The sequence below is a fragment of the Mastomys coucha genome, unplaced genomic scaffold (assembly GCF_008632895.1).
Source record: "Mastomys coucha isolate ucsf_1 unplaced genomic scaffold, UCSF_Mcou_1 pScaffold14, whole genome shotgun sequence".
In the NCBI taxonomy this organism is placed as follows: Eukaryota; Metazoa; Chordata; class Mammalia; order Rodentia; family Muridae; genus Mastomys; species Mastomys coucha.
The window spans coordinates 1,274,773-1,286,863 of record NW_022196896.1 but is presented as its reverse complement, the minus strand read 5'-3'; the positions used below and the strand labels follow the sequence as shown (position 1 = coordinate 1,286,863).

General features: G+C 34.5%; 1 protein-coding gene across 8 annotated transcripts in view; it reads right to left on the bottom strand.

Moving 5' to 3' along the window:
• Lingo2 (leucine rich repeat and Ig domain containing 2) overlaps nt 1-12,091 on the bottom strand; it is a 1,215,328-nt gene that overhangs the window by 827,475 nt on the left and 375,762 nt on the right. The gene's annotated exons all lie outside the window — the stretch shown is intronic.

Genomic DNA, 12,091 nt, shown 5'->3' with positions numbered 1-12,091 from the left:
TATAAATAAAGAAAATATCTAAAATAAAAAAAAAAGAGAGAGAGATAATGAAAAATAAGAAGAAAAAGGGAAACAAACAAAAACAACAAGAACAAACCCCTGTTGCCTCCCCCTGCCCCATGCCTGCCACCCCACCCTCTCCCACTTTCTGGCCCTGGCATTCCCCGAACTGGGGCACAGAATCTTCACAGGGCCGAGGTCCTTTCCTCCAATTGATGATCGATTTTGCAATCCTCTACTATACATGTGCTGGCAGAACAATCAGACCCCTCCATGTGCAGTCCTTGGTTGGTGGTTGAGACCCTGGGAGCTCTGAGGGTACTAGTTAGTTCATATTGTTGTTCCTCCTAAGGGGCTGCAAACCCCTCAGCTCCATTGGTCCTTTCTCTAACTCCTTCACTGGGGACCCTGTACTCAGTTCAATGGATGGGTGTGAGCCTCTACATCTGTATTAGGTACTGTCAGAGCCTCTCAGGAGTTGTTTTTGTTTGTTTCTTTGTTTTTTGGAGGGGAAACTGGGAAAGGAGAAATTTACGTGTAAATAAAGAAAATATCTAATAAAAAAATAAAGGGAGAAAAAAAAAAGAAGAAAGAGGGAGAAGAATTCCAAGGAACATATCACAAGAAACACAAATTAAAAATACACATGGTTGATTTTTTTCCAAACAAATCATTATTTTGATTAATTTACTGAAAGAATTAAGTTTTAAAACTATTTTTAAAACACAGCAAGGATTTAAAGTGATACTATTTAATATACTAGCAGATTTTTTATAATGGTAATTAGAATTACATTAAAGCAAAAACTGAGGGTCAGATTCATGTAGGGTTTTCTTATTTAATGGCACTTTTTTCCCTCAAAACAACAATGAAAGAAACTGTTTATCTTTGCACTTGAAGGGAAGAAAAGGAAAACAGGTAAAGAGATTTGTTTCAGCACAAATATGAAAGAATAAGTCCCACAATGTTCTCATGAGCATCTGCTTCATGAAAAGCATCTGCTTTATTAAGTGATCTCTTGCAAGTATGTAGAATAGTTTAAACATGTTTTTTCTTTGTCCTGGCCTTCAGAGTCCGATTTTCCAGAATTCTCGTCCTTTGTTGCTCATCCTTAAGTCACCTTTTTGGTATGTCAAGTTCTCTGCTTTGTCTCTAATTGTTGGGTTTTGTATTCTTTCCTTTTCCCTTTCTTTAATGACTGCATAGGCTTAAATATTTCCGTCGTGTGGGTCCTACCAGACTGAATTCAAGCTTTCAGGTTTGGTAGGAAACATTTTCACCTAGGAAGCTATTCATGAACCTATCACTTAGGAATATTTATAAGACCTTTAACTTCCTGTCATTGACTTCCAAACATACCAACTTTCTTTTATCCTCAGTCATAATGTATACATTCTTACTTTATGTCTTGGTAAAATTTAGAAAACATTTCTCAGTGACTGTACTGCTCTTTTTATTCTGAATTTATCTTTAAGTTGAGTTCTCTACTATTCAGAATATGTAAGTAGTCATATCCTTTCTTTTACTTCTTCTATTATTCTCTTAAGTTTCAATGGCAGCACTTATCATTCTTTATCACTCTTTTGTCTATTTACTCATTTGTCGTTCATTTACTAATTCTCTCTTCCTTAACATTGAAAATGAAATTTCTGAGAATGCATAACTTGTCTAGGTTATTTAACTTTATCATCCAAGGCATGCATAGCAGGCCACATACGCTATGCTATATCAGTAAGCTATAGTTTCTGTATGCTTTTAAATCACTTAACATAAAATCAATCTCTCCTTAATCATTGCAGCCTATTTTAAACTTTCAGTTTTCTCTTGTGATAATTCAGAGGGGGGTTGTACCAATCTTTCTACTAAAAATTTGCATATGATTAGAATGAAATTATTTATGCAAATATATCTGTTATAAAAGTACAAGTGAGATAGGAACGAAGGAGAGGAGACAGGTACATACTAAGCTAAAATATACAGTTAATAGTTTTGCCACATGAATATCTGATAGTACTTTCAAATTACTCTCAATAAATAAATATTTTCATTGGAAATTGCATAGGTGATGCCTTTGTCCATTAATAGATGCATTTGAATATAAAAAGAGTGAAATGTAAATATGGTTGTTATCATATCCTCCTTTAGTGATGTGCAATCATTTCCTATTGTTCCAGGTATATCACACTTAAACTATGCCCTATTCACCTGACAAAATCAGGTGTTTAACAGTATAAAAGGCTGTCTGTGTAAATCTCTATGCTTAAGAACTCATTTAAATACTCAATGGCAAGCTTATCACACAAAAATGTCTTAGTTTTACCAGGACAGAGCATGTGTATTTGTCTCTTAGCAAAGTCTACACAGTCTTTGAACAAGTGAACTGTATAATAGAAGGCTACTTTCCCAAGAGCAGCTACTTTTCTTTTCTTTTCTTTCTTTCTTTCTTTCTTTCTTTCTTTTTTTTTTTTTTTTTTTTTTTTTTTTTTTTTTTTTTTTTTTTTTTTTTTTTTTTTTTTGAGGTCCAAACTTCAAGACCAAAGTTGTTCATGTCATGGAATCAAAGCACAGGAGAGAAATGTGTCCCTCCTGGAATCTAGTATACCAACTATATCAAGACTATGGGAAGGGCATCTAAGTGACATGGAAAAGGAGGGACCCAATACTAGTAAGGGAACCTTTGTATTCAAGTGTATATCATGGACAACATTGACTTCTTTGTTGATATTCATGAATGAGCTTACTACCAGTTCTGAGTAATAGACAATGAAGGAAGAACTCTGTGTCAACAGAGCTATGGGTAATTCTACTGAGGCCCTGTGCCCTATTTTATTAGAACAGAGTCTATCTGATCACTCACCTAGTGTACTTTGTATATTGAAGGGTTTCTACATTTGTAGTCGGAAGCATTACCACATGAGTGTAAAATGACTCAATCAATTTTTAAGTTATCTTTCTGTTTTCCTTCCTTCCTTCCTTCCTTCCTTCCTTTCTTCCCCTTACCTTTTCCTATTTCTTTGATTTCTTTACTTGAAAACTATTTAATGAGCATGTATATTCTGTGTTTTCATGTTTGGGAAATAGAACAGAGTAAGACAAGTTAGTCAGTGATTCTGTGGCCAGAATAATCACTGAACAAACTAATACAGTAAGTATATTTTGTATCAAATGATGTAAACCGAAGGATGAGGGTAAATAAAGGTCTGACTATTGGATGAGTTAGATTCCATATCAAGAAGTGCTTCTAAACTGATACATTAAAATGTACATTTTAATGTAAGAAATATTTAGACCTAAAATTCAGTAGGAAATATTCCTGTGATGGGAATACAAAGAAGTAAAAACAGAAATCTGCATTGCATATGAGAACAGGAACACCATAATGATTATAAAATACTATCATAGGGAGCTTTATATTACATGAAAATGTGAAGAAATCCATGTGAAAATATAATGGCCAGTTGATATATGTGCTGTATCAACAGATAACAAGCATAACATTATGATAGTGATTATTTCTTCCAATATATCTATGTTAAACACTTAAAGGGTACCCAGGGTTTGAGATCCTTATAGGAAACACCCCAAAATAATTTTCTGCTAGCATGAGTGATATTTGAATTCAGAACCAGGTAGAATAGGCTCAAGATGAGTCTACATATAACCAGAGAAAACAACTTTCATAGTGAAACTTGAAATTTGGACAACATCCCAATCATATTAGGTTATCTCCAATGAAAATATGTACCTCTACAATTCTAAAGATTCTAGCACAGACGTATGAAGAGATAATATGGATATATAGATACTTATCATTAGGGTTAATGTGTATATTTAAAAGTAGTTTTAGAAAGGAAAACAAAAATTAAAATAAAAATCTAAGAAATGTTTTTATACATACAATAATTCATGAAATGAAATATCTTGAGAAAGTTTTAGTCTTCCTGACTTGGAAGATTTTCAGATACTTTCATGAGGATGAACTGTAGCAACAGAGCCAGCCAGACACACTGGATGTAGTATTTTTTATTTTGTTTGTTCTCCCTTTATTCTGATTCAGTTCTATACACACCAGGGACCCAGGAAACTGAAGACTCTCCCCACCCCACCCCTCTCTAACTCTATCTACCTTCTTTTTCTATCACCTCTATCCTTATCTTTATACATTATACCATATACATATATATATATATATGATATAAAGTACACACACATACATGTATACATACATATATACATATGGATGAGTTAGATTCCAAATCAACAAGAGCTTCTAAACTGATACATTAAAATGTAAGAAATATTTAGACCTAAAATTCAGTAGGAAATATTCCTGTGATGGGAATACAAAGAAGTAAAAACAGAAATCTGCATTGCATATGAGAACAGGAACGCCATAATGATTATAAAATATTATCATATATGTATGTATACATGTATGTATATGTATATATGTATGTATATATGTGTGTGTGTGTTTGTGTGAAACATGCATAGGATTATCTAGAACATGCTAAGGACATCAAGATATACATGTCTACTCAAGAGGCTTTTAGATCTTTCCTAAATCCTTAGGATTAAGACTTATATCACTGTACAGGATCATGCAGGCTTCCTCTGCTGAGGAACTCCTTGCTGTGGATGTACTGGGCTATACACAAGCATCTGTATAATTCTTCAGCAGAGGAGTGATTAAGAAGAATTAAGAAACAGAATCATAAAATAGCTCATTTAATATCTAAATATACTTATTGTATTTTCTTCAGAATGCATTGATTCTGTTTATCTTGAGCTTCTTTCTAATTTTATTCACTTTATAAAGTGCTCACATGAAAAAGTTAACTAGCCAATTAACTTATGAATGCATTATATTACTAATAATAAGAACGTTTTAAAAAATATCTCTATATAGTTAAATGAATACACTGTGATTTCTCTCTTTCCTTTTAGCTCTTTTCATCTCCTTACTTCTCTTATATCAGGTGAAACATAAAGTGTTCTAATATCTCTGAATTGTGAACCTATCTTCATTTTATATACTTGTTTAGTTTGCTATTTGGGTGTCCTTCATAAAACTCCAATTCATCATGATGGCAATAATTTATATTGATATACACTCACATTGCTAATACAAAATTCTCTATGATAATATGTTTAATCAATAAGCTCAAATTTTAGGATAAATTGAGTCATATAAATTAATATATCATATTTATCTAAACTATTTTGAGCTATCTAAAAAACTGAGAATTTTTTGATGCCAGAAGTGCTTGACATCTAAAAGTGTCATCCATCAGGGAGAAGGTGAGGTTGATCGGTGCTGATTTTCCTCCAGAGGCCAGGCACTAAATGCTTTGCATCATTTATAATTGCTTCTGACAGTAGAAGAAAACAGTCAACCATTTAAGATGGCAACAGTTGGATATTTGTTTCACAACTGTAAACTAATACAGTAAGATAATCACATTTAAAAGTCAGGTATTGTTTTAGGAAACATTTTCTAGACTTATTGGATTTGGTGAAGATATAAACCATACATAAGATCAAAAGATACAAATGGATAGAAAAATATCCCTTCATTCCATTAGAAGGAACAGAATACTTTCTAATCAAAAGCATTCACTTACTAATATTGGAATTGCTCATAAATCTCTGACTCTTAATTATGTTTGCTTTAAAATAATTTACATTTAGGTAATTTCCTAAAATATTCACATAATAATAAAATGTGAAATGCATAATCTCTCTTAATAGCATTGTCCTTACTTAAACAAATATAAGGAGAAATCTTTTGCATGGCATAAAGTTGGTCATTAAAGATACATTCTGAAGCTGTCAGCAAAGAAATGAAACTGCCATTGAAACTGTAAATGAAGAAGTAAGGAGGGTTCTTATCATTTTATGGACAAAAAGGAAAAAAAAGATGAAAAATAAAGCCAGAATTTTCAGGAGGAAAATTATGTGAAAAATTCACAGTACTCTGATAAAATAGATTCAGTTCATTTAAAAATTGTATTAAATTTTAGTATAATGTTAGGCTAAGTAGCTGTTGAGCTAGGGAGAGACATGATTGTTAAGTAAGCTGAGGTCTAAGTGGAACACACTATACAGACTACAGTCAGTGGGGGGAGCAGCCCTTGGGCTTGAAGGGATTTGATACCCCAGTATAGGGAAATGCTAGAGTGGGAAGGTGGGAGGGGGTGAGTAAGTGGGTGAGCATCCTCATAGAGGCAGAGGTAGGGGTCATGGATGGGAGGTTTCTGGAGGCGAGACCTGGGAAGGGGATAACATTTGAAATGTAAATAAAGAAAATATCCAATAAAAGAAAACAAAACAAAACAAAACAAAAAATTGTCACAGAACCCATAAGATAAAGGAATGTGAGTTGGGAGCCATTCAAGTTAGGTAACGAATGATGAATAAATATTTGCTAATGTTAATGGTTTGTTTTAAAGATGGATTATGCACTGAAATTCGTATGGGGGGATTTAATCCTCAGAAAAACTAAGGTAGACTAAGTAAATACAAAGAAACAAAATTGTTGGCATTGTTTTCTAGGCTCAGCCCCACAGTTACCTGGCAACAGGCAGGTAGCCCCTTCCTCAGTCTCTTCTCTTGCACCTCCTCCAGTGACAGCCTTCCTCCAACAAGGAAACACCTACTCCAACAGGGCTATACCTCCTAATACTACCTATAGGCCTATGGGGACCAATTACATTCAAAGGACCCCACTTACCTAGCTAAATGCATACATATGTTCATGGATGAGAGATAAACAGAGAAAGAGGGAGGATGGACAGAGAGAGAGAGAGAGAGAGAGAGAGAGAGAGAGAGAGAGAGAGAGAATAGAGAGATAGTTGCATACATAACTACATGAATACATTCATTCGTACATAGATACATATATATGTAGATGATGGATAGACAGACAGATAGATGTGATGATATGCTAAACACTAAAGATATGGTGTCCTTTACTTCACACACACACACACACACACACACACACACACACACACACACACACTGAGCATAGTTGACTATCCCCAATTAAGACATAAGGATTGGACATTCAAATTCCAAAGTCTTCTACAAACACACCACAAAACACACGATGTTTATCCCTTACTCTCTTCCCCCTTTCACAATTCCCCTCTCTCTCTCCATGTGCTCATGGCAGGCCTCTACTCCTCCCCTGACCCCTCTCTTTCTCCCTCCCTTGCTCTGTCTCTACTACCCCATCAACTCCCCTCCCCATGCACTAAATAAACTCTATTCTATACTATACCCTCATGTGGCTGGTACCTTGAAGAAAGGGATGCCTCAGCATGGGCCTGCAGAGGCACTCCTTTCCCTCACACAATAGCACATTTCCACCAAACATATCACTGACTTCTTTTCCTTTTTTATAAAACAAACAAAGCTGGGCAGTGGTAGTGTATACCTTTAATCCTAGAACTTGGGAGCCAGAGACAGGCGTATTTCTGAAAGGCCAGCCTGGTCTACAGAGTGAGTTCCTGGACAGCCAGGACTATATAGAGAAACCCTGTCTTGAAAGACCAAAAATAAATAAATAAAAATAAATAAATAAATAAATAAATAAATAAATGTAACAGACATCTGAAATGAAGGCTATCACAGTGTGTGTGTTCGTGTGTGTGTATGTGTGTGTGTGTACGTGCCCGCACATGTTTGTGTATATGTGAACACATGAGAGACAGTATGTTAATATGTAAGTACAACAAAGTGTGTGTGCTTGTGAAAGCCAAGTTATGATATTTGGCATGTTCCTCATCAACCCTTTTCTACCTTATTTTATCTATCTATCTATCTATCTATCTATCTATCTATCTATCTATCTATCTATCTATCTATCTATCTATCTATCCTTCTATCTATCTACCTTGGGATCAAGTCTCTTACACTATCCTGAGTTTAACAATTCAGGTAGGCTGGGATTCTCCTGTATTTGTCTATTAGTTCTAGGTTAATAGATGCCATGCTTAGATTTTACACAGTTGTCCATTATCTGAATTCAGGTCCTAAGGCTTGGCAGTTGGCATTGTACTGACTAGGTCATCTTCACAACCTCAATGCCTTTATTGAACATTATTTCCTAAACTGATCTGGCTTTTGATTGATCTCTATATTAATTTCAGATTTGATTATCTTTTCTAATCTACGTACATCTAGACTATCATAACAAAACAAGTGTCATAGGAATAATATAAGAGAAAAAGCTATCTGATAATAAATTTCTCCTTAAAATCTACCAACACTCATAAAAACAAATTTGAAAGCCTTGAAATTTGATCCATAAAAAAACATTGACATGGCTTATTTCATTAGGTCTTTTCTTATCATTCCCAGCATTCTCCTGAAAGACTTCATGTTTTGATAGCATGTTGACATATTACAATGCTATATCTCATAGATGCTCATATCTAGAGGATACCTGAGTGAACTGAATTTCCATCCTGCTGCTGATAACTGGTCAATGGGAAACCTCAGAAGGAATGATTGTAGTTCCCTTAGTATCTATGGTAGGGAGGCAGTCTGAATTACTTATATCAAGGCTTGAGCAAACTCATATATCACTATTCACCTTATAAAATACAATATAAGATTCATTATTATTTTTTCAACATAATTTTCTTTAGAAATCAGGAATGAAGATATCCTTTGCAATTTAAGCAAATTGTGGGTGGGAGACCTAGCTTACTATTGGACAGAAAGTTCCATTTAGTATGCCATAAAATAATAACCTTCATTCATAGTGGCTAATTTTACATCTGAACAACTGTAATATCCATTATTACAAGGAGTCCCTGCCTCTGCTAATTTTATTCTTAATTTTTTTCTCTCAGAATATTTTGCCAAGCATCATAGAAGTTGCCTGGCAACTGCTAAGAACAAATTCAAAGAAAGAGAGGTGATTTAATAATGAATTCAGACACAATCAAATCCTTGTAGAACGAATAATATATGTGCTTTATTCAGAAAAAAATATACTGTACCTTAAGCCATTTGAAATTTTAAAAATTAATAATTTATTTTGAATCATGTATAATTAATAAATGAGTATAACATGGGAACTAATGATAAGTAACTATTAAAGCAGTTTAGAAATAGTGTTTCTTATATTATAGTACAGTGTATTCATGTATTAGAACACAGAGATCACTAATGTATTATACTCACTAACAACATTTCTTAGAAATTTGTCTGTGATTGGAGGACACCAATAAGAAAATAGTACTTTATCTACCATGGCAACAGAGAACATTACAGGTTTGGGGATTTCATAGATTCATACATTTTGTTGCAGCATTAAAGGACGCAGAGCTATTAAAGAGATGGGAGGTTATCAATAGCAGATAGCATTTAGGAGAAATGAAAATTAGAACATTGAACGCATCATCTCAGGATAAGGAAGTATTTTAATTTAAGGAAAGAAACTCAAGTATGCATATGTCTTTGTATAAATAAGAATATTCCTGTTGTAGATGGAAGGCTGTTTTTATCTAGTTTGGCTGAAATGAAAAGCATTGGTTGGATAGACAGCTGCTATTACTGAACTTCAGCATGTAAACATTGAAACACAAATGCAAGTACCTTCATGGTCCTCTTCTTCTGGACCAGTTTCTTTCAGGAATATTGTCCTTGCCTAGTTCAGTTGCCCAAATGTTAGAAAGTAACCACTAGCAGAGCCTAAGTCTCAATATTTTAGTACTCAAGACAAATGTTTCTCTCTTCTCTTTCAGTATTGTGTACAGAAGCTTAAGGAAGCACTTGAATTGCTCAAGTTTGTGTTACAGAATAAGGACAGCTAAGTCCATGGGCCCATCTTAGGCTGTTCTCACAGGAACTGAACAACTGCTCTATTTTATTTCTTCTAAAATATTTTACTCTTACAATTAATCATTTTGTGTAAGGGCTGAAGGAGAGACAATGAAGGGGTCACATGTGTGGTCCTGAAATCTAACTTCATTTTTGGAGTCAACCTTCACATGCAAATTCAGACATAAAAGTTTTTCTTTCCAGATGTGGATTTTGTCCCCTATTCTTATTCTCTTTAATGCAGAGAGCAACAATGGCATTACCAAAGCATGGGATCTAGAGAGTAGTTCATAGCCAAGTCAGGTCCTCTAGAGTGAAGTCTTTAGTTCACTTGTCATATTAACGTTCCCTTCGAGGTATCAAGTCATCCTAGTTTCAGTGTATAGGAACTGAAGGACAGCTCCTGGGATTCTGTGCCTGTCAGTCACAGAGGCAGAACCTTGAAAAGATGAACTTTCCCATTAGCACAATGAGTCATAATGCAGATGGAAAGGAACTTCTATGCTATCCCATAATTAATAAACTAAAGAATATTAATGACAGAAGCACATGTTAGCTTCAAAGTATATTTGTATACCTCAGTAACTATATTGGCATCTCATTGAGAATTGTAGATTCTCAGATTAGAGCTCCTTAATTTGACTAGTCTTTGTGACATCTCTATCTCTTTAAATTATTAAATATACTAATTTCTAACAGATATGTGTTTAAAACTCAGTTTTATGGTGTCTGCTATAGATTCCTTTTTTTTTCCAAGACAGGATTTCTCTGTGTAGCCCTGGCTGTCCTGGAACTCACTCTGCAGACCATGGTGGCCTCAAACTCAGAAGTCCACCTGCCTCTGCCTCCCAAGTGCTGGGATTAAAGTTGTGTGCCATCACTGCCTAGCTAGATTCTTTATCTTAATGACCTTTCAAAATTAAATCTGAAAGTCTCATCAGCATTTACCTATTAAGCAGGAACTAGGTCCAAGTCTAGGTGTATCTTGTTTGGTGTTGTTAGTTGATTTGAAGCTATTGCATTCTTCTATGGGGTGGTTTCAAATTAACCATTATTGGAAAAGTCACATGTGGAGTCCAGAGTATACTGGCATCATATCTAGGGGTTTCTCCAGAGAGGTTATGGTCACTTCTGTGCCTATGCTCCATAGATCATCTAGTTGGCTTCTGAAGAAGAGTTCACTTGCCTTAGCTGTAAGATCTAAATTTACCATTCACTGAATTCTGAAATTTCATGGGAACTTACTGGTTATTCTGGTCTTTCTCTTATTTAAAATCAAGATGTTGACAGGTATTATAGGGACAGTAAGTAGACTAAATGATAAAATGTGAAGAAAGTATGACCCAGTATCTAATACAAAGTATATATTCAAAAGAAAAAGCAAGGTTATATGTGTCCCATACATTTCAACAAGACTGTTCATTAGGCATTTATATCACATGTAGAAGATTCTACTACTGCTCTGTCCAATATGGTAAACAGCACACAAATACAGGTAATGGACACTTGGACTGTGACTTCTGTTACTGAAAAAAAATCAATTTTAAAATCTTAATCACAGTTTAAGTGACCATGTGGTTAGGAAATTCACACAATAACATCTTCAGAAAGTGATCTAATCTCTTCAGCAAGTGATCTGTCCTCTGTACCCATTATCTAGAGAACAACTATTTTATATAAAAGGGACTTTAAAATGAGAAGACACTGGGTAATATAATCAGAGAAAGGTGGTTAAGGGAATGGGCAATTTGGGAGGAAATAGAAACAGAAAATTACTCTTTGCTCAAAGAAGTCAGAACACATCAATTAAAAACTAAAATACTGGTAGCATACTGAATGAGTATTTTAAACAAAGTGTGAAAATTATGTGATATATATCAAAATTAAATGTAAAGAATATATAAAGAATACAAGACGTGATTCTTCTAGTTTCAGAGATTAGAAGAAACTAAAACAAAGTGAATATATTTAATGATGGCTATGATCTCTATGGACTTTCTTCGTTCTATCTACATAAATAATTCAGAAGCCTTAAAATAGTCCAGCTCGGAATTAGAGGAAACTTGCCGTTCTTCACATGGGTGTAGCTGCATCCCACTCTGAATTAAAAGACCACAAACCAAAAGGTTGAGAAAAAAGAATAAAGAAGAGTTGGAAGAGGAAAGTCAACAGCCCAATTCACACTCTTTGTGAGAATCTGAAATTGCTGTACCAGCACCCTTAGCTACTGGAACCACAGTTACATCATTATATA